Raw genomic sequence first — 19,859 nt, forward strand, 5'->3', positions numbered from 1 at the left:
AGCTAAATCTTGTGTATCGCATTGATTTGAAGCTAAACCTTCTACATCGCATTGATTTGAAGCTAAATCATTTGTTTCGCATGGATTTGAAGCTAAACCTTCTCATCGCATTGATTTGAAGCTAAATCATGTGTTTCGCGTGGATTTGAAGGTAACTCGTTTGTTTCGCATGCAGTTGAAGCTATATCACCTTTATCCCAAATGTTTGAAGCTCAATCATTTGTTTCGCATGGATTGAAGCTAAACCTTCTACATCGCATTGATTTGAAGCTAAATCATGTTTCGCGTGGATTTGAAGGTAACTCGTTTGTTTCGCATGCAGCTGAAGCTATATCACCTTTATCCCAAGTGTTTGAAGCTCAATCAATTGTTTCGCATGGATTTGAAGCTAAACCTTCTACATCACATTGATTTGAAGCTAACTCATGTATTTCGCGTGATTTTGAATGTAACTCGTTTGTTTCGCATGCAGTTGAAGCAATACCAACTATATCCCAAGTGTTTGAAGCTCATCATTTGTTTCGCATGGATTTGAAGCTAAACCTTCTACATCGCATTGATTTGAAGCTAAATCATGTGTTTCGCAAGGATTTGAAGCTACGCCTTCTACTTCGCATTGATTTGAAGCTAAATCTTGTGTATCGCATTGATTTGAAGCTAAACCTTCTACATCGCATTGATTTGAAGCTAAATCATTTGTTTCGCATGGATTTGAAGCTAAACCTTCTACATCGCATTGATTTGAAGCTAAGTCATGTGTTTCGCGTGGATTTGAAGGTAACTCGTTTGTTTCGCATGCAGTTGAAGCTATATCACCTTTATCCCAAGTGTTTGAAGCTCAATCATTTGTTTCGAGTGGATTTGAAGCTAAACCTTCTACATCGCATTGATTTGAAGCTAAATCTTGTGTATCGCATGGATTTGAAGCTGAACCTTCTACATCGCATTGATTTGAAGCTAAATCATGTGTTTCGCATGAATTTGAAGCTAACTCGTTTGTTTCGCATGCAGTTGTAGCTAAATAATGTATATCACAAGTATTTCTAGCTAAACCATTTGTTTCGCATGGATTTGAAGCTAAACCTTCTACATCGAATTGATTTGAAGCTAAATCATTTGTTTCGCATGGATTTGAAGCTAAACCTTCTACATCGCATTGATTTGAAGCTAAATCATGTGTTTCGCGTGGATTTGAAGGTAACTCGATTGTTTCGCATGCAGTTGAAGCTATATCACCTTTATCCCAAGTGTTTGGAGCTCAATCATTTGTTTCGAGTGGATTTGAAGCTAAACCTTCTACACCGCATTGATTTGAAGCTAAATCTTGTGTATCGCATGGATTTGAAGCTAAACCTTCTACATCGCATTGATTTGAAGCTAAATCATGTGTTTCGCATGAATTTGAAGCTAACTCGTTTGTTTCGCATGCAGTTGTAGCTAAATAATGTATATCACAAGTATTTCTAGCTAAACCATTTGTTTCGCATGGATTTGAAGCTAAATCTTGTGTATCGCATTGATTTGAAGCTAAACCTTCTACATCGCATTGATTTGAAGCTAAATCATTTGTTTCGCATTGTTTTGAAGCTAAACCTTCTCATCGCATTGATTTGAAGCTAAATCATGTGTTTCGCGTGGATTTGAAGGTAACTCGTTTGTTTCGCATGCAGTTGAAGCTATATCACCTTTATCCCAAATGTTTGAAGCTCAATCATTTGTTTCGCATGGATTTGAAGCTAAACCTTCTACATCGCATTGATTTGAAGCTAAATCATGTTTCGCGTGGATTTGAAGGTAACTCGTTTGTTTCGCATGCAGCTGAAGCTATATCACCTTTATCCCAAGTGTTTGAAGCTCAATCAATTGTTTCGCATGATTTGAAGCTAAACCTTCTACATCACATTGATTTGAAGCTAACTCATGTATTTCGCGTGATTTTGAATGTAACTCGTTTGTTTCGCATGCAGTTGAAGCAATACCAACTATATCCCAAGTGTTTGAAGCTCAATCATTTGTTTCGCATGGATTTGAAGCTAAACCTTCTACATCGCATTGATTTGAAGCTAAATCATGTGTTTCGCAAGGATTTGAAGCTACGCCTTCTACTTCGCATTGATTTGAAGCTAAATCTTGTGTATCGCATTGATTTGAAGCTAAACCTTCTACATCGCATTGATTTGAAGCTAAATCATTTATTTCGCATGGATTTGAAGATAAACCTTCTACACCGCATTGATTTGAAGCTAAATCATGTGTTTCGCGTGGATTTGAAGGTAACTCGTTTGTTTCGCATGCAGTTGAAGCTATATCACCTTTATCCCAAATGTTGAAGCTCAATCATTTGTTTAGCGTGGATTTGAAGCTAAACCTTCTACATCGCATTGATTTGAAGCTAAATCTTGTGTATCGCATGGATTTGAAGCTAAACCTTCTACATCGCATTGATTTGAAGCTAAATCATGTGTTTCGCATGAATTTGAAGCTAACTCGTTTGTTTCGCATGCAGTTATAGCTAAATAATGTATATCACAAGTATTTCTAGCTAAACCATTTGTTTCGCATGGATTTGAAGCTAAAGCTTCTACATCGCATTGATTTGAAGCTAAATCATGTTCCGCGTGGATTGAAGGTAACTCGTTTGTTTCACATGCAGCTGAAGCTATATCACATTTATCCCAAGTGTTTGAAGCTCAATCATTTGTTTCGCGTGGATTTGAAGCTAATCCTTCTACATCGCATTGATTTGAAGCTAAATCTTGTGTATCGCATGGATTGAAGCTAAACCTTCTACATCGCATTGATTTGAAGCTAAATCATGTGTCTCGCATGAATTTGAAGCTAACTCGTTTGTTTCGCATGCAGTTGTAGCTAACTAATGTATATCACAAGTATTTCTAGCTAAACCATTTGTTTCGCATGGATTTGAAGCTAAATCTTGTGTATCGCATTGATTTGAAGCTAAACCTTCTACATCGCATTGATTTGAAGCTAAATCATTTGTTTCGCATGGATTTGAAGCTAAACCTTCTCATCGCATTGATTTGAAGCTAAATCATGTGTTTCGCGTGGATTTGAAGGTAACTCGTTTGTTTCGCATGCAGTTGAAGCTATATCACCTTTATCCCAAATGTTTGAAGCTCAATCATTTGTTTCGCATGGATTTGAAGCTAAACCTTCTACATCGCATTGATTTGAAGCTAAATCATGTTTCGCGTGGATTTGAAGGTAACTCGTTTGTTTCGCATGCAGCTGAAGCTATATCACCTTTATCCCAAGTGTTTGAAGCTCAATCATTTATTTCGCATGGATTTGAAGCTAAACCTTCTACATCGCATTGATTTGAAGCTAAATCATGTGTTTCGCGTGGATTTGAATGTAACTCGTTTGTTTCGCATGCAGTTGAAGCAATATCACCTTTATCCCAAGTGTTTGAAGCTCAATCATTTGTTTCGCGTGGATTTGAAGCTAAACCTTCTACATCGCATTGATTTGAAGCTAAATCTTGTGTATCGCATGGATTTGAAGCTAAACCTTCTACATCGCATTGATTTGAAGCTAAATCATGTTACGCGTGGATTTGAAGGTAACTCGTTTGTTTCGCATGCAGCTGAAGCTATATCACCTTTATCCAAGTGTTTGAAGCTCAATCAATTGTTTCGCATGGATTTGAAGCTGAACCTTCTACATCGCATTGATTTGAAGCTAAATCATGTGTTTCGCGTGGATTTGAAGCTAACTCGTTTGTTTCGCCTGCATTTGAAGCTATATCACTTATATTCGCAAGTATTTGTTGCTAAATCATTCGTTTCGCATGGGTTTGAAGCTAAACCTTCTACATCCCATGGATTTGAAGCTAAATCATGTGTTTAGCATGGATTTGAAGCTAAACCTTCTACATCGCAATGATTTGCATCTGAATCATGTCTTTCGCATGGATTTGAAGCTAACTCGTTTGTTTCGCATACAGTAGGAGCTATATCATGTATATATCAACTATTAGAAGCTATACCATTTGTTTCGCACGTATGTGAAGCTAAATCATGTGTTTACCATGACAATGAACCTAAATCATGTGTTGCCCATGGATTTGAAGCTTAATCATGTGTTTTGCATGGATTTGAAACTAACTTGATTGTATCCTCAGCATTTGAAGTTATTTCATTTATATCGCAAGTATTTGAAGCTAAATCATATGTGTTTCGCTTGGATTTGAAGCTAAACCTTCTACATCGCATTGATTTGAAGCTAAATCATGTGTTTCGCATGGATTTGAAGCTAACTCGTTTGTTTCGCATGCAGTTGTAGCTAAATAAATTATATCACAAGCATTTGTAGCTTATCCATTTGTTTCGCATGGATTTGAAGCTAAGCCTTCTACTTCGCATTGATTTGAAGCTAAATCATTTGTTTCGCATGGATTTGAAGCTAAACCTTCTAGATCGCATGGATTTGAAGCTAAACCTTCTACATCGCATTGATTTGAACCTAAATCATGTGTTCGCACGGATTTCAAGCTAACTCGTTTGTTTCGCATGCAGTTGAACCTAAATCATGTCTTTCACAAGTATTTGAAGATGAACCATTTGAATCGCATTGATTTGAAAATGAGCCTACGACTTCGCACTGATTTGCAGCAAACTAATGTGTTTCGCGTGGATTTGAAGGTAACTCGTTTGTTTCGCATGCAGTTGAAGCTATATCACCTTTATCCCAAATGTTTGAAGCTCAATCATTTGTTTAGCGTGGATTTGAAGCTAAACCTTCTACATCGCATTGATTTGAAGCTAAATCTTGTGTATCGCATGGATTTGAAGCTAAACCTTCTACATCGCATTGATTTGAAGCTAAATCATGTGTTTCGCATGAATTTGAAGCTAACTCGTTTGTTTCGCATGCACTTATAGCTAAATAATGTATATCACAAGTATTTCTAGCTAAACCATTTGTTTCGCATGGATTTGAAGCTAAAGCTTCTACATCGCATTGATTTGAAGCTAAATCATGTTTCGCGTGGATTTGAAGGTAACTCGTTTGTTTCACATGCAGCTGAAGCTATATCACATTTATCCCAAGTGTTGAAGCTCAATCATTTGTTTCGCGTGGATTTGAAGCTAATCCTTCTACATCGCATTGATTTGAAGCTAAATCTTGTGTATCGCATGGATTTGAAGCTAAACCTTCTACATCGCATTGATTTGAAGCTAAATCATGTGTTTCGCATGAATTTGAAGCTAACTCGTTTGTTTCGCATGCAGTTGTAGCTAAATAATGAATATCACAAGTATTTCTAGCTAAACCATTTGTTTCGCATGGATTTGAAGCTAAATCTTGTGTATCGCATTGATTTGAAGCTAAACCTTCTACATCGCATTGATTTGAAGCTAAATCATTTGTTTCGCATGGATTTGAAGCTAAACCTTCTCATCGCATTGATTTGAAGCTAAATCATGTGTTTCGCGTGGATTTGAAGGTAACTCGTTTGTTTCGCATGCAGTTGAAGCTATATCACCTTTATCTCAAATGTTTGAAGCTCAATCATTTGTTTCGCATGGATTTGAAGCTAAACCTTCTACATCGCATTGATATGAAGCTAAATCATGTTTCGCGTGGATTTGAAGGTAACTCGTTTGTTTCGCATGCAGCTGAAGCTATATCACCTTTATCCCAAGTGTTTGAAGCTCAATCATTTATTTCGCATGGATTTGAAGCTAAACCTTCTACATCGCATTGATTTGAAGCTAAATCATGTGTTTCGCGTGGATTTGAATGTAACTCGTTTGTTTCGCATGCAGTTGAAGCAATATCACCTTTATCCCAAGTGTTTGAAGCTCAATCATTTGTTTCGCGTGGAGTTGAAGCTAAACCTTCTACATCGCATTGATTTGAAGCTAAATCTTGTGTATCGCATGGATTTGAAGCTAAACCTTCTACATCGCATTGATTTGAAGCTAAATCATGTTACGCGTGGATTTGAAGGTAACTCGTTTGTTTCGCATGCAGCTGAAGCTATATCACCTTTATCCCAAGTGTTTGAAGCTCAATCAATTGTTTCGCATGGATTTGAAGCTGAACCTTCTACATCACATTGATTTGAAGCTAACTCATGTATTTCGCGTGAATTTGAAGGTAACTCGTTTGTTTCGCATGCAGTTGAAGCTATACCAACTATATCCCAAGTGTTAGAAGCTCAATCATTTGTTTCGCATGGATTTGAAGCTAAAACTTCTACATCGCATTGATTTGAAGCTAAATCATGTGTTACGTATGGATTTGAAGCTAACTCGTTTGTTTCGCAGGCAGTTGTAGCTAAATAATGTATATCACAAGTATTTGTAGCTAATCCATTTATTTCGCATGGATTTGAAGCTACGCCTTCTACTTCGCATTGATTTGAAGCTAAATCTTGTGTATCGCATTGATTTGAAGCTAAACCTTCTACATCGCATTGATTTGAAGCTAAACCTTCTACATCGCATTGATTTGAAGCTAAATCATGTGTTTCGCGTGGATTTGAAGGTAACTCGTTTGTTTCGCATGCAGTTGAAGCTATATCACCTTTATCCCAAGTGTTGAAGCTCAATCATTTGTTTCGCGTGGACTTGAAACTAAACCTTCTACATCGCATTGACTTGAAGCTAAATCTTGTGTATCGCATGGATTTGAAGCTAAACCTTCTACATCGCATTGATTTGAAGCTAAACCTTCTACATCGCATTAATTTGAAGCTAAATCATGTGTTTCGCTTGGATTTGAAGCAAAGCCTCTACTTCCAATTGATTTGAAGCTAAATCATGTATTTCGCATGGATTTGAAGCTAACTCGTTTGTTTCGCCTGCATTTGAAGCTATATCACTTATATTCGCAAGTATTTGTTGCTAATCATTCGTTTCGCATGGGTTTGAAGCTAAACCTTCTACATCCCATGGATTTGAAGCTAAATCATGTGTTTAGCATGGATTTGAAGCTAAACCTTCTACATCGCAATGATTTGCATCTGAATCATGTCTTTCGCATGGATTTGAAGCTAACTCGTTTGTTTCGCATACAGTAGGAGCTATATCATGTATATATCAACTATTAGAAGCTAAACCATTTGTTTCGCACGTATGTGAGCTAAATCATGTGTTTACCATGACAATGAACCTAAATCATGTGTTGCCCATGGATTTGAAGCTTAATCATGTGTTTTGCATGGATTTGAAACTAACTTGATTGTATCCTCAGCATTTGAAGTTACTTCATTTATATCGCAAGTATTTGAAGCTAAATCATATGTGTTTCGCTTGGATTTGAAGCTAAACCTTCTACATCGCATTGATTTGAAGTTAAATCATGTGTTTCGCATGGATTTGAAGCTAAACCTTCTACATCGCATTGATTTGAAGCTAAATCATGTGTTTCGCATGAATTTGAAGCTAACTCGTTTGTTTCGCATGCAGTTGTAGCTAAATAATGTATATCACAAGTATTTCTAGCTAAACCATTTGTTTCGCATGGATTTGAAGCTAAATCTTGTGTATCGCATTGATTTGAAGCTAAACCTTCTACATCGCATTGATTTGAAGCTAAATCATTTGTTTCGCATGGATTTGAAGCTAAACCTTCTCATCGCATTGATTTGAAGCTAAATCATGTGTTTCGCGTGGATTTGAAGGTAACTCGTTTGTTTCGCATGCAGTTGAAGCTATATCACCTTTATCCCAAATGTTTGAAGCTCAATCATTTGTTTCGCATGGATTTGAAGCTAAACCTTCTACATCGCATTGATTTGAAGCTAAATCATGTTTCGCGTGGATTTGAAGGTAACTCGTTTGTTTCGCATGCAGCTGAAGCTATATCACCTTTATCCCAAGTGTTTGAAGCTCAATCATTTATTTCGCATGGATTTGAAGCTAAACCTTCTACATCGCATTGATTTGAAGCTAAATCATGTGTTTCGCGTGGATTTGAATGTAACTCGTTTGTTTCGCATGCAGTTGAAGCAATATCACCTTTATCCCAAGTGTTTGAAGCTCAATCATTTGTTTCGCGTGGATTAGAAGCTAAACCTTCTACATCGCATTGATTTGAAGCTAAATCTTGTGTATCGCATGGATTTGAAGCTAAACCTTCTACATCGCATTGATTTGAAGCTAAATCATGTTACGCGTGGATTTGAAGGTAACTCGTTTGTTTCGCATGCAGCTGAAGCTATATCACCTTTATCCCAAGTGTTTGAAGCTCAATCAATTGTTTCGCATGGATTTGAAGCTGAACCTTCTACATCACATTGATTTGAAGCTAACTCATGTATTTCGCGTGAATTTGAAGGTAACTCGTTGTTTCGCATGCAGTTGAAGCTATACCAACTATATCCCAAGTGTTAGAAGCTCAATCATTTGTTCGCATGGATTTGAAGCTAAAACTTCTACATCGCATTGATTTGAAGCTAAATCATGTGTTACGTATGGATTTGAAGCTAACTCGTTTGTTTCGCAGGCAGTTGTAGCTAAATAATGTATATCACAAGTATTTGTAGCTAATCCATTTATTTCGCATGGATTTGAAGCTACGCCTTCTACTTCGCATTGATTTGAAGCTAAATCTTGTGTATCGCATTGATTTGAAGCTAAACCTTCTACATCGTATTGATTTGAAGCTAAACCTTCTACATCGCATTGATTTGAAGCTAAATCATGTGTTTCGCGTGGATTTGAAGGTAACTCGTTTGTTTCGCATGCAGTTGAAGCTATATCACCTTTATCCCAAGTGTTTGAAGCTCAATCATTGTTTCGCGTGGACTTGAAACTAAACTTCTACATCGCATTGACTTGAAGCTAAATCTTGTGTATCGCATGGATTTGAAGCTAAACCTTCTACATCGCATTGATTTGAAGCTAAACCTTCTACATCGCATTAATTTGAAGCTAAATCATGTGTTTCGCTTGGATTTGAAGCAAAGCCTTCTACTTCCAATTGATTTGAAGCTAAATCATGTATTTCGCATGGATTTGAAGCTAACTCGTTTGTTTCGCCTGCATTTGAAGCTATATCACTTATATTCGCAAGTATTTGTTGCTAAATCATTCGTTTCGCATGGGTTTGAAGCTAAACCTTCTACATCCCATGGATTTGAAGCTAAATCATGTGTTTAGCATGGATTTGAAGCTAAACCTTCTACATCGCAATGATTTGCATCTGAATCATGTCTTTCGCATGGATTTGAAGCTAACTCGTTTGTTTCGCATACAGTAGGAGCTATATCATGTATATATCAACTATTAGAAGCTAAACCATTTGTTTCGCACGTATGTGAAGCTAAATCATGTGTTTACCATGACAATGAACCTAAATCATGTGTTGCCCATGGATTTGAAGCTTAATCATGTGTTTTGCATGGATTTGAAACTAACTTGATTGTATCCTCAGCATTTGAAGTTACTTCATTTATATTGCAAGTATTTGAAGCTAAATCATATGTGTTTCGCTTGGATTTGAAGCTAAACCTTCTACATCGCATTGATTTGAAGCTAAATCATGTGTTTCGCATGGATTTGAAGCTAACTCGTTTGTTTCGCATGCAGTTGTAGCTAAATAAAGTATATCACAAGCATTTGTAGCTTATCCATTTGTTTCGCATGGATTTGAAGCTAAGCCTTCTACTTCGCATTGATTTGAAGCTAAATCATTTGTTTCGCATGGATTTGAAGCTAAACCTTCTAGATCGCATGGATTTGAAGCTAAACCTTCTACATCGCATTGATTTGAACCTAAATCATGTGTTTCGCACGGATTTCAAGCTAACTCGTTTGTTTCGCATGCAGTTGAAGCTAAATCATGTCTTTCACAAGTATTTGAAGATGAACCATTTGAATCGCATTGATTTGAAAATGAGCCTACGACTTCGCACTGATTTGCAGCTAACTAATGTGTTTCGCATGGATTTGAAGCTAACTCGTTTGTTTCGCATGCAGTTGTAGCTAAATAATGTATATCACAAGCATTTGTAGCTTCTCCATTTGTTTCGCATGGATTTGAAGCCAAGCCTTCTACTTCGCATTGATTTGAAGCTAAATCATTTATTTCGCGAGGAATTGAAGCTACCTCGTTTGTTCCTCCTGCTTTTGAAGCTATATCACTTATATCGCAAGTATTTGAAGCTAAATCATATGTGTCGCATGGATTTGAAGCTGAACTTTCTACATCGCATTGATTTGAAGCTAAACCTTCTACATCGCATTGATTTGAAGCTAAATCATGTGTTTCGCGTGGATTTGAAGGTAACTCGTTTGTTTCGCATGCAGTTGAAGCTATATCACCTTTATCCCAAATGTTTGAAGCTCAATCATTTGTTTAGCGTGGATTTGAAGCTAAACCTTCTACATCGCATTGATTTGAAGCTAAATCTTGTGTATCGCATGGATTTGAAGCTAAACCTTCTACATCGCATTGATTTGAAGCTAAATCATGTGTTTCGCATGAATTTGAAGCTAACTCGTTTGTTTCGCATGCAGTTATAGCTAAATAATGTATATCACAAGTATTTCTAGCTAAACCATTTGTTTCGCATGGATTTGAAGCTAAAGCTTCTACATCGCATTGATTTGAAGCTAAATCATGTTTCGCGTGGATTTGAAGGTAACTCGATTGTTTCACATGCAGCTGAAGCTATATCACATTTATCCCAAGTGTTTGAAGCTCAATCATTTGTTTCGCGTGGATTTGAAGCTAATCCTTCTACATCGCATTGATTTGAAGCTAAATCTTGTGTATCGCATGGATTTGAAGCTAAACCTTCTACATCGCATTGATTTGAAGCTAAATCATGTGTTTCGCATGAATTTGAAGCTAACTCGTTTGTTTCGCATGCAGTTGTAGCTAAATAATGTATATCACAAGTATTTCTAGCTAAACCATTTGTTTCGCATGGATTTGAAGCTAAATCTTGTGTATCGCATTGATTTGAAGCTAAACCTTCTACATCGCATTGATTTGAAGCTAAATCATTTGTTTCGCATGGATTTGAAGCTAAACCTTCTCATCGCATTGATTTGAAGCTAAATCATGTGTTTCGCGTGGATTTGAAGGTAACTCGTTTGTTTCGCATGCAGTTGAAGCTATATCACCTTTATCCCAAATGTTTGAAGCTCAATCATTTGTTTCGCATGGATTTGAAGCTAAACCTTCTACATCGCATTGATTTGAAGCTAAATCATGTTTCGCGTGGATTTGAAGGTAACTCGTTTGTTTCGCATGCAGCTGAAGCTATATCACCTTTATCCCAAGTGTTTGAAGCTCAATCATTTATTTCGCATGGATTTGAAGCTAAACCTTCTACATCGCATTGATTTGAAGCTAAATCATGTGTTTCGCGTGGATTTGAAGGTAACTCGTTTGTTTCGCATGCAGTTGAAGCTATATCACCTTTATCCCAAATGTTTGAAGCTCAATCATTTGTTTAGCGTGGATTTGAAGCTAAACCTTCTACATCGCATTGATTTGAAGCTAAATCTTGTGTATCGCATGGATTTGAAGCTAAACCTTCTACATCGCATTGATTTGAAGCTAAATCATGTGTTTCGCATGAATTTGAAGCTAACTCGTTTGTTTCGCATGCAGTTATAGCTAAATAATGTATATCACAAGTATTTCTAGCTAAACCATTTGTTTCGCATGGATTTGAAGCTAAAGCTTCTACATCGCATTGATTTGAAGCTAAATCATGTTTCGCGTGGATTTGAAGGTAACTCGATTGTTTCACATGCAGCTGAAGCTATATCACATTTATCCCAAGTGTTTGAAGCTCAATCATTTGTTTCGCGTGGATTTGAAGCTAATCCTTCTACATCGCATTGATTTGAAGCTAAATCTTGTGTATCGCATGGATTTGAAGCTAAACCTTCTACATCGCATTGATTTGAAGCTAAATCATGTGTTTCGCATGAATTTGAAGCTAACTCGTTTGTTTCGCATGCAGTTGTAGCTAAATAATGTATATCACAAGTATTTCTAGCTAAACCATTTGTTTCGCATGGATTTGAAGCTAAATCTTGTGTATCGCATTGATTTGAAGCTAAACCTTCTACATCGCATTGATTTGAAGCTAAATCATTTGTTTCGCATGGATTTGAAGCTAAACCTTCTCATCGCATTGATTTGAAGCTAAATCATGTGTTTCGCGTGGATTTGAAGGTAACTCGTTTGTTTCGCATGCAGTTGAAGCTATATCACCTTTATCCCAAATGTTTGAAGCTCAATCATTTGTTTCGCATGGATTTGAAGCTAAACCTTCTACATCGCATTGATTTGAAGCTAAATCATGTTTCGCGTGGATTTGAAGGTAACTCGTTTGTTTCGCATGCAGCTGAAGCTATATCACCTTTATCCCAAGTGTTTGAAGCTCAATCATTTATTTCGCATGGATTTGAAGCTAAACCTTCTACATCGCATTGATTTGAAGCTAAATCATGTGTTTCGCGTGGATTTGAATGTAACTCGTTTGTTTCGCATGCAGTTGAAGCAATATCACCTTTATCCCAAGTGTTTGAAGCTCAATCATTTGTTTCGCGTGGAGTTGAAGCTAAACCTTCTACATCGCATTGATTTGAAGCTAAATCTTGTGTATCGCATGGATTTGAAGCTAAACCTTCTACATCGCATTGATTTGAAGCTAAATCATGTTACGCGTGGATTTGAAGGTAACTCGTTTGTTTCGCATGCAGCTGAAGCTATATCACCTTTATCCCAAGTGTTTGAAGCTCAATCAATTGTTTCGCATGGATTTGAAGCTGAACCTTCTACATCACATTGATTTGAAGCTAACTCATGTATTTCGCGTGAATTTGAAGGTAACTCGTTTGTTTCGCATGCAGTTGAAGCTATACCAACTATATCCCAAGTGTTAGAAGCTCAATCATTTGTTTCGCATGGATTTGAAGCTAAAACTTCTACATCGCATTGATTTGAAGCTAAATCATGTGTTACGTATGGATTTGAAGCTAACTCGTTTGTTTCGCAGGCAGTTGTAGCTAAATAATGTATATCACAAGTATTTGTAGCTAATCCATTTATTTCGCATGGATTTGAAGCTACGCCTTCTACTTCGCATTGATTTGAAGCTAAATATTGTGTATCGCATTGATTTGAAGCTAAACCTTCTACATCGCATTGATTTGAAGCTAAATCATGTGTTTCGCATGGATTTGAAGCTAACTCGTTTGTTTCGCATGCAGTTGTAGCTAAATAAAGTATATCACAAGCATTTGTAGCTTATCCATTTGTTTCGCATGGATTTGAAGCTAAGCCTTCTACTTCGCATTGATTTGAAGCTAAATCATTTGTTTCGCATGGATTTGAAGCTAAACCTTCTAGATCGCATGGATTTGAAGCTAAACCTTCTACATCGCATTGATTTGAACCTAAATCATGTGTTTCGCACGGATTTCAAGCTAACTCGTTTGTTTCGCATGCAGTTGAAGCTAAATCATGTCTTTCACAAGTATTTGAAGATGAACCATTTGAATCGCATTGATTTGAAAATGAGCCTACGACTTCGCACTGATTTGCAGCTAACTAATGTGTTTCGCATGGATTTGAAGCTAACTCGTTTGTTTCGCATGCAGTTGTAGCTAAATAATGTATATCACAAGCATTTGTAGCTTCTCCATTTGTTTCGCATGGATTTGAAGCCAAGCCTTCTACTTCGCATTGATTTGAAGCTAAATCATTTATTTCGCGAGGAATTGAAGCTACCTCGTTTGTTCCTCCTGCTTTTGAAGCTATATCACTTATATCGCAAGTATTTGAAGCTAAATCATATGTGTCGCATGGATTTGAAGCTGAACTTTCTACATCGCATTGATTTGAAGCTAAACCTTCTACATCGCATTGATTTGAAGCTAAATCATGTGTTTCGCGTGGATTTGAAGGTAACTCGTTTGTTTCGCATGCAGTTGAAGCTATATCACCTTTATCCCAAATGTTTGAAGCTCAATCATTTGTTTAGCGTGGATTTGAAGCTAAACCTTCTACATCGCATTGATTTGAAGCTAAATCTTGTGTATCGCATGGATTTGAAGCTAAACCTTCTACATCGCATTGATTTGAAGCTAAATCATGTGTTTCGCATGAATTTGAAGCTAACTCGTTTGTTTCGCATGCAGTTATAGCTAAATAATGTATATCACAAGTATTTCTAGCTAAACCATTTGTTTCGCATGGATTTGAAGCTAAAGCTTCTACATCGCATTGATTTGAAGCTAAATCATGTTTCGCGTGGATTTGAAGGTAACTCGATTGTTTCACATGCAGCTGAAGCTATATCACATTTATCCCAAGTGTTTGAAGCTCAATCATTTGTTTCGCGTGGATTTGAAGCTAATCCTTCTACATCGCATTGATTTGAAGCTAAATCTTGTGTATCGCATGGATTTGAAGCTAAACCTTCTACATCGCATTGATTTGAAGCTAAATCATGTGTTTCGCATGAATTTGAAGCTAACTCGTTTGTTTCGCATGCAGTTGTAGCTAAATAATGTATATCACAAGTATTTCTAGCTAAACCATTTGTTTCGCATGGATTTGAAGCTAAATCTTGTGTATCGCATTGATTTGAAGCTAAACCTTCTACATCGCATTGATTTGAAGCTAAATCATTTGTTTCGCATGGATTTGAAGCTAAACCTTCTCATCGCATTGATTTGAAGCTAAATCATGTGTTTCGCGTGGATTTGAAGGTAACTCGTTTGTTTCGCATGCAGTTGAAGCTATATCACCTTTATCCCAAATGTTTGAAGCTCAATCATTTGTTTCGCATGGATTTGAAGCTAAACCTTCTACATCGCATTGATTTGAAGCTAAATCATGTTACGCGTGGATTTGAAGGTAACTCGTTTGTTTCGCATGCAGCTGAAGCTATATCACCTTTATCCCAAGTGTTTGAAGCTCAATCAATTGTTTCGCATGGATTTGAAGCTGAACCTTCTACATCACATTGATTTGAAGCTAACTCATGTATTTCGCGTGAATTTGAAGGTAACTCGTTTGTTTCGCATGCAGTTGAAGCTATACCAACTATATCCCAAGTGTTAGAAGCTCAATCATTTGTTTCGCATGGATTTGAAGCTAAAACTTCTACATCGCATTGATTTGAAGCTAAATCATGTGTTACGTATGGATTTGAAGCTAACTCGTTTGTTTCGCAGGCAGTTGTAGCTAAATAATGTATATCACAAGTATTTGTAGCTAATCCATTTATTTCGCATGGATTTGAAGCTACGCCTTCTACTTCGCATTGATTTGAAGCTAAATCTTGTGTATCGCATTGATTTGAAGCTAAACCTTCTACATCGCATTGATTTGAAGCTAAACCTTCTACATCGCATTGATTTGAAGCTAAATCATGTGTTTCGCGTGGATTTGAAGGTAACTCGTTTGTTTCGCATGCAGTTGAAGCTATATCACCTTTATCCCAAATGTTTGAAGCTCAATCATTTGTTTAGCGTGGATTTGAAGCTAAACCTTCTACATCGCATTGATTTGAAGCTAAATCTTGTGTATCGCATGGATTTGAAGCTAAACCTTCTACATCGCATTGATTTGAAGCTAAATCATGTGTTTCGCATGAATTTGAAGCTAACTCGTTTGTTTCGCATGCAGTTATAGCTAAATAATGTATATCACAAGTATTTCTAGCTAAACCATTTGTTTCGCATGGATTTGAAGCTAAAGCTTCTACATCGCATTGATTTGAAGCTAAATCATGTTTCGCGTGGATTTGAAGGTAACTCGTTTGTTTCACATGCAGCTGAAGCTATATCACATTTATCCCAAGTGTTTGAAGCTCAATCATTTGTTTCGCGTGGATTTGAAGCTAATCCTTCTACATCGCATTGATTTGAAGCTAAATCTTGTGTATCGCATGGATTTGAAGCTAAACCTTCTACATCGCATTGATTTGAAGCTAAATCATGTGTTTCGCATGAATTTGAAGCTAACTCGTTTGTTTCGCATGCAGTTGTAGCTAAATAATGTATATCACAAGTATTTCTAGCTAAACCATTTGTTTCGCATGGATTTGAAGCTAAATCTTGTGTATCGCATTGATTTGAAGCTAAACCTTCTACATCGCATTGATTTGAAGCTAAATCATTTGTTTCGCATGGATTTGAAGCTAAACCTTCTCATCGCATTGATTTGAAGCTAAATCATGTGTTTCGCGTGGATTTGAAGGTAACTCGTTTGTTTCGCATGCAGTTGAAGCTATATCACCTTTATCCCAAATGTTTGAAGCTCAATCATTTGTTTCGCATGGATTTGAAGCTAAACCTTCTACATCGCATTGATTTGAAGCTAAATCATGTTTCGCGTGGATTTGAAGGTAACTCGTTTGTTTCGCATGCAGCTGAAGCTATATCACCTTTATCCCAAGTGTTTGAAGCTCAATCATTTATTTCGCATGGATTTGAAGCTAAACCTTCTACATCGCATTGATTTGAAGCTAAATCATGTGTTTCGCGTGGATTTGAATGTAACTCGTTTGTTTCGCATGCAGTTGAAGCAATATCACCTTTATCCCAAGTGTTTGAAGCTCAATCATTTGTTTCGCGTGGAGTTGAAGCTAAACCTTCTACATCGCATTGATTTGAAGCTAAATCTTGTGTATCGCATGGATTTGAAGCTAAACCTTCTACATCGCATTGATTTGAAGCTAAATCATGTTACGCGTGGATTTGAAGGTAACTCGTTTGTTTCGCATGCAGCTGAAGCTATATCACCTTTATCCCAAGTGTTTGAAGCTCAATCAATTGTTTCGCATGGATTTGAAGCTGAACCTTCTACATCACATTGATTTGAAGCTAACTCATGTATTTCGCGTGAATTTGAAGGTAACTCGTTTGTTTCGCATGCAGTTGAAGCTATACCAACTATATCCCAAGTGTTAGAAGCTCAATCATTTGTTTCGCATGGATTTGAAGCTAAAACTTCTACATCGCATTGATTTGAAGCTAAATCATGTGTTACGTATGGATTTGAAGCTAACTCGTTTGTTTCGCAGGCAGTTGTAGCTAAATAATGTATATCACAAGTATTTGTAGCTAATCCATTTATTTCGCATGGATTTGAAGCTACGCCTTCTACTTCGCATTGATTTGAAGCTAAATCTTGTGTATCGCATTGATTTGAAGCTAAACCTTCTACATCGCATTGATTTGAAGCTAAACCTTCTACATCGCATTGATTTGAAGCTAAATCATGTGTTTCGCGTGGATTTGAAGGTAACTCGTTTGTTTCGCATGCAGTTGAAGCTATATCACCTTTATCCCAAATGTTTGAAGCTCAATCATTTGTTTAGCGTGGATTTGAAGCTAAACCTTCTACATCGCATTGATTTGAAGCTAAATCTTGTGTATCGCATGGATTTGAAGCTAAACCTTCTACATCGCATTGATTTGAAGCTAAATCATGTGTTTCGCATGAATTTGAAGCTAACTCGTTTGTTTCGCATGCAGTTATAGCTAAATAATGTATATCACAAGTATTTCTAGCTAAACCATTTGTTTCGCATGGATTTGAAGCTAAAACTTCTACATCGCATTGACTTGAAGCTAAATCTTGTGTATCGCATGGATTTGAAGCTAAACCTTCTACATCGCATTGATTTGAAGCTAAACCTTCTACATCGCATTAATTTGAAGCTAAATCATGTGTTTCGCTTGGATTTGAAGCAAAGCCTTCTACTTCCAATTGATTTGAAGCTAAATCATGTATTTCGCATGGATTTGAAGCTAACTCGTTTGTTTCGCCTGCATTTGAAGCTATATCACTTATATTCGCAAGTATTTGTTGCTAAATCATTCGTTTCGCATGGGTTTGAAGCTAAACCTTCTACATCCCATGGTTTTGAAGCTAAATCATGTGTTTAGCATGGATTTGAAGCTAAACCTTCTACATCGCAATGATTTGCATCTGAATCATGTCTTTCGCATGGATTTGAAGCTAACTCGTTTGTTTCGCATACAGTAGGAGCTATATCATGTATATATCAACTATTAGAAGCTAAACCATTTGTTTCGCACGTATGTGAAGCTAAATCATGTGTTTACCATGACAATGAACCTAAATCATGTGTTGCCCATGGATTTGAAGCTTAATCATGTGTTTTGCATGGATTTGAAACTAACTTGATTGTATCCTCAGCATTTGAAGTTACTTCATTTATATCGCAAGTATTTGAAGCTAAATCATATGTGTTTCGCTTGGATTTGAAGCTAAACCTTCTACATCGCATTGATTTGAAGCTAAATCATGTGTTTCGCATGGATTTGAAGCTAACTCGTTTGTTTCGCATGCAGTTGTAGCTAAATAAAGTATATCACAAGCATTTGTAGCTTATCCATTTGTTTCGCATGGATTTGAAGCTAAGCCTTCTACTTCGCATTGATTTGAAGCTAAATCATTTGTTTCGCATGGATTTGAAGCTAAACCTTCTAGATCGCATGGATTTGAAGCTAAACCTTCTACATCGCATTGATTTGAACCTAAATCATGTGTTTCGCACGGATTTCAAGCTAACTCGTTTGTTTCGCATGCAGTTGAAGCTAAATCATGTCTTTCACAAGTATTTGAAGATGAACCATTTGAATCGCATTGATTTGAAAATGAGCCTACGACTTCGCACTGATTTGCAGCTAACTAATGTGTTTCGCATGGATTTGAAGCTAACTCGTTTGTTTCGCATGCAGTTGTAGCTAAATAATGTATATCACAAGCATTTGTAGCTTCTCCATTTGTTTCGCATGGATTTGAAGCTAAGCCTTCTACTTCGCATTGATTTGAAGCTAAATCATTTATTTCGCGAGGAATTGAAGCTACCTCGTTTGTTCCTCCTGCTTTTGAAGCTATATCACTTATATCGCAAGTATTTGAAGCTAAATCATATGTGTCGCATGGATTTGAAGCTGAACTTTCTACATCGCATTGATTTGAAGCTAAACCTTCTACATCGCATTGATTTGAAGCTAAATCATGTGTTTCGCGTGGATTTGAAGGTAACTCGTTTGTTTCGCATGCAGTTGAAGCTATATCACCTTTATCCCAAGTGTTTGAAGCTCAATCATTTGTTTCGCGTGGATTTGAAGCTAAACTTTCTACATCGCATTGATTTGAAGCTAAATCTTGTGTATCGCATGGATTTGAAGCTAAACCTTCTACATCGCATTGCTTTGAAGCTAAATCATGTGTTTCGCATGGATTTGAAGCTAACTCGTTTGTTTCGCAGGCAGTTGTAGCTAAATAATGTATATCACAAGTATTTCTAGCTAAACCATTTGTTTCGCATGGATTTGAAGCTAAGCCTTCTACTTCGCATTGATTTGAAGCTAAATCATTTGTTTCGCATGGATTTGAAGCTAAACCTTCTACATCGCATTGTTTTGAAGCTAAATCATGTGTTTCGCATGAATTTGAAGCTAACTCGTTTGTTTCGCATGCAGTTGTAGCTAAATAATGTATATCACAAGTATTTCTAGCTAAACCATTTGTTTCGCATGGATTTGAAGCTAAGCCTTCTACTTCGCATTGATTTGAAGCTAAATCATTTGTTTCGAATGGATTTGAAGCTAAAGCTTCTACATCGAATTGATTTGAAGCTAAATCATGTTTCGCGTGGATTTGAAGGTAACTCGTTTGTTTCACATGCAGCTGAAGCTATATCACTTTTATCCCAAGTGTTTGAAGCTCAATCAATTGTTTCGCATGGATTTGAAGCTAAACCTTCTACATCACATTGATTTGAAGCTAACTCATGTATTTCGCGTGAATTTGAAGGTAACTCGTTTGTTTCGCATGCAGTTGAAGCTATACCAACTATATCCCAAGTG

Source organism: Megalopta genalis, unplaced genomic scaffold (genome assembly GCF_051020955.1).
Source record: "Megalopta genalis isolate 19385.01 unplaced genomic scaffold, iyMegGena1_principal scaffold0524, whole genome shotgun sequence".
NCBI classification, from domain to species: domain Eukaryota; kingdom Metazoa; phylum Arthropoda; class Insecta; order Hymenoptera; family Halictidae; genus Megalopta; species Megalopta genalis.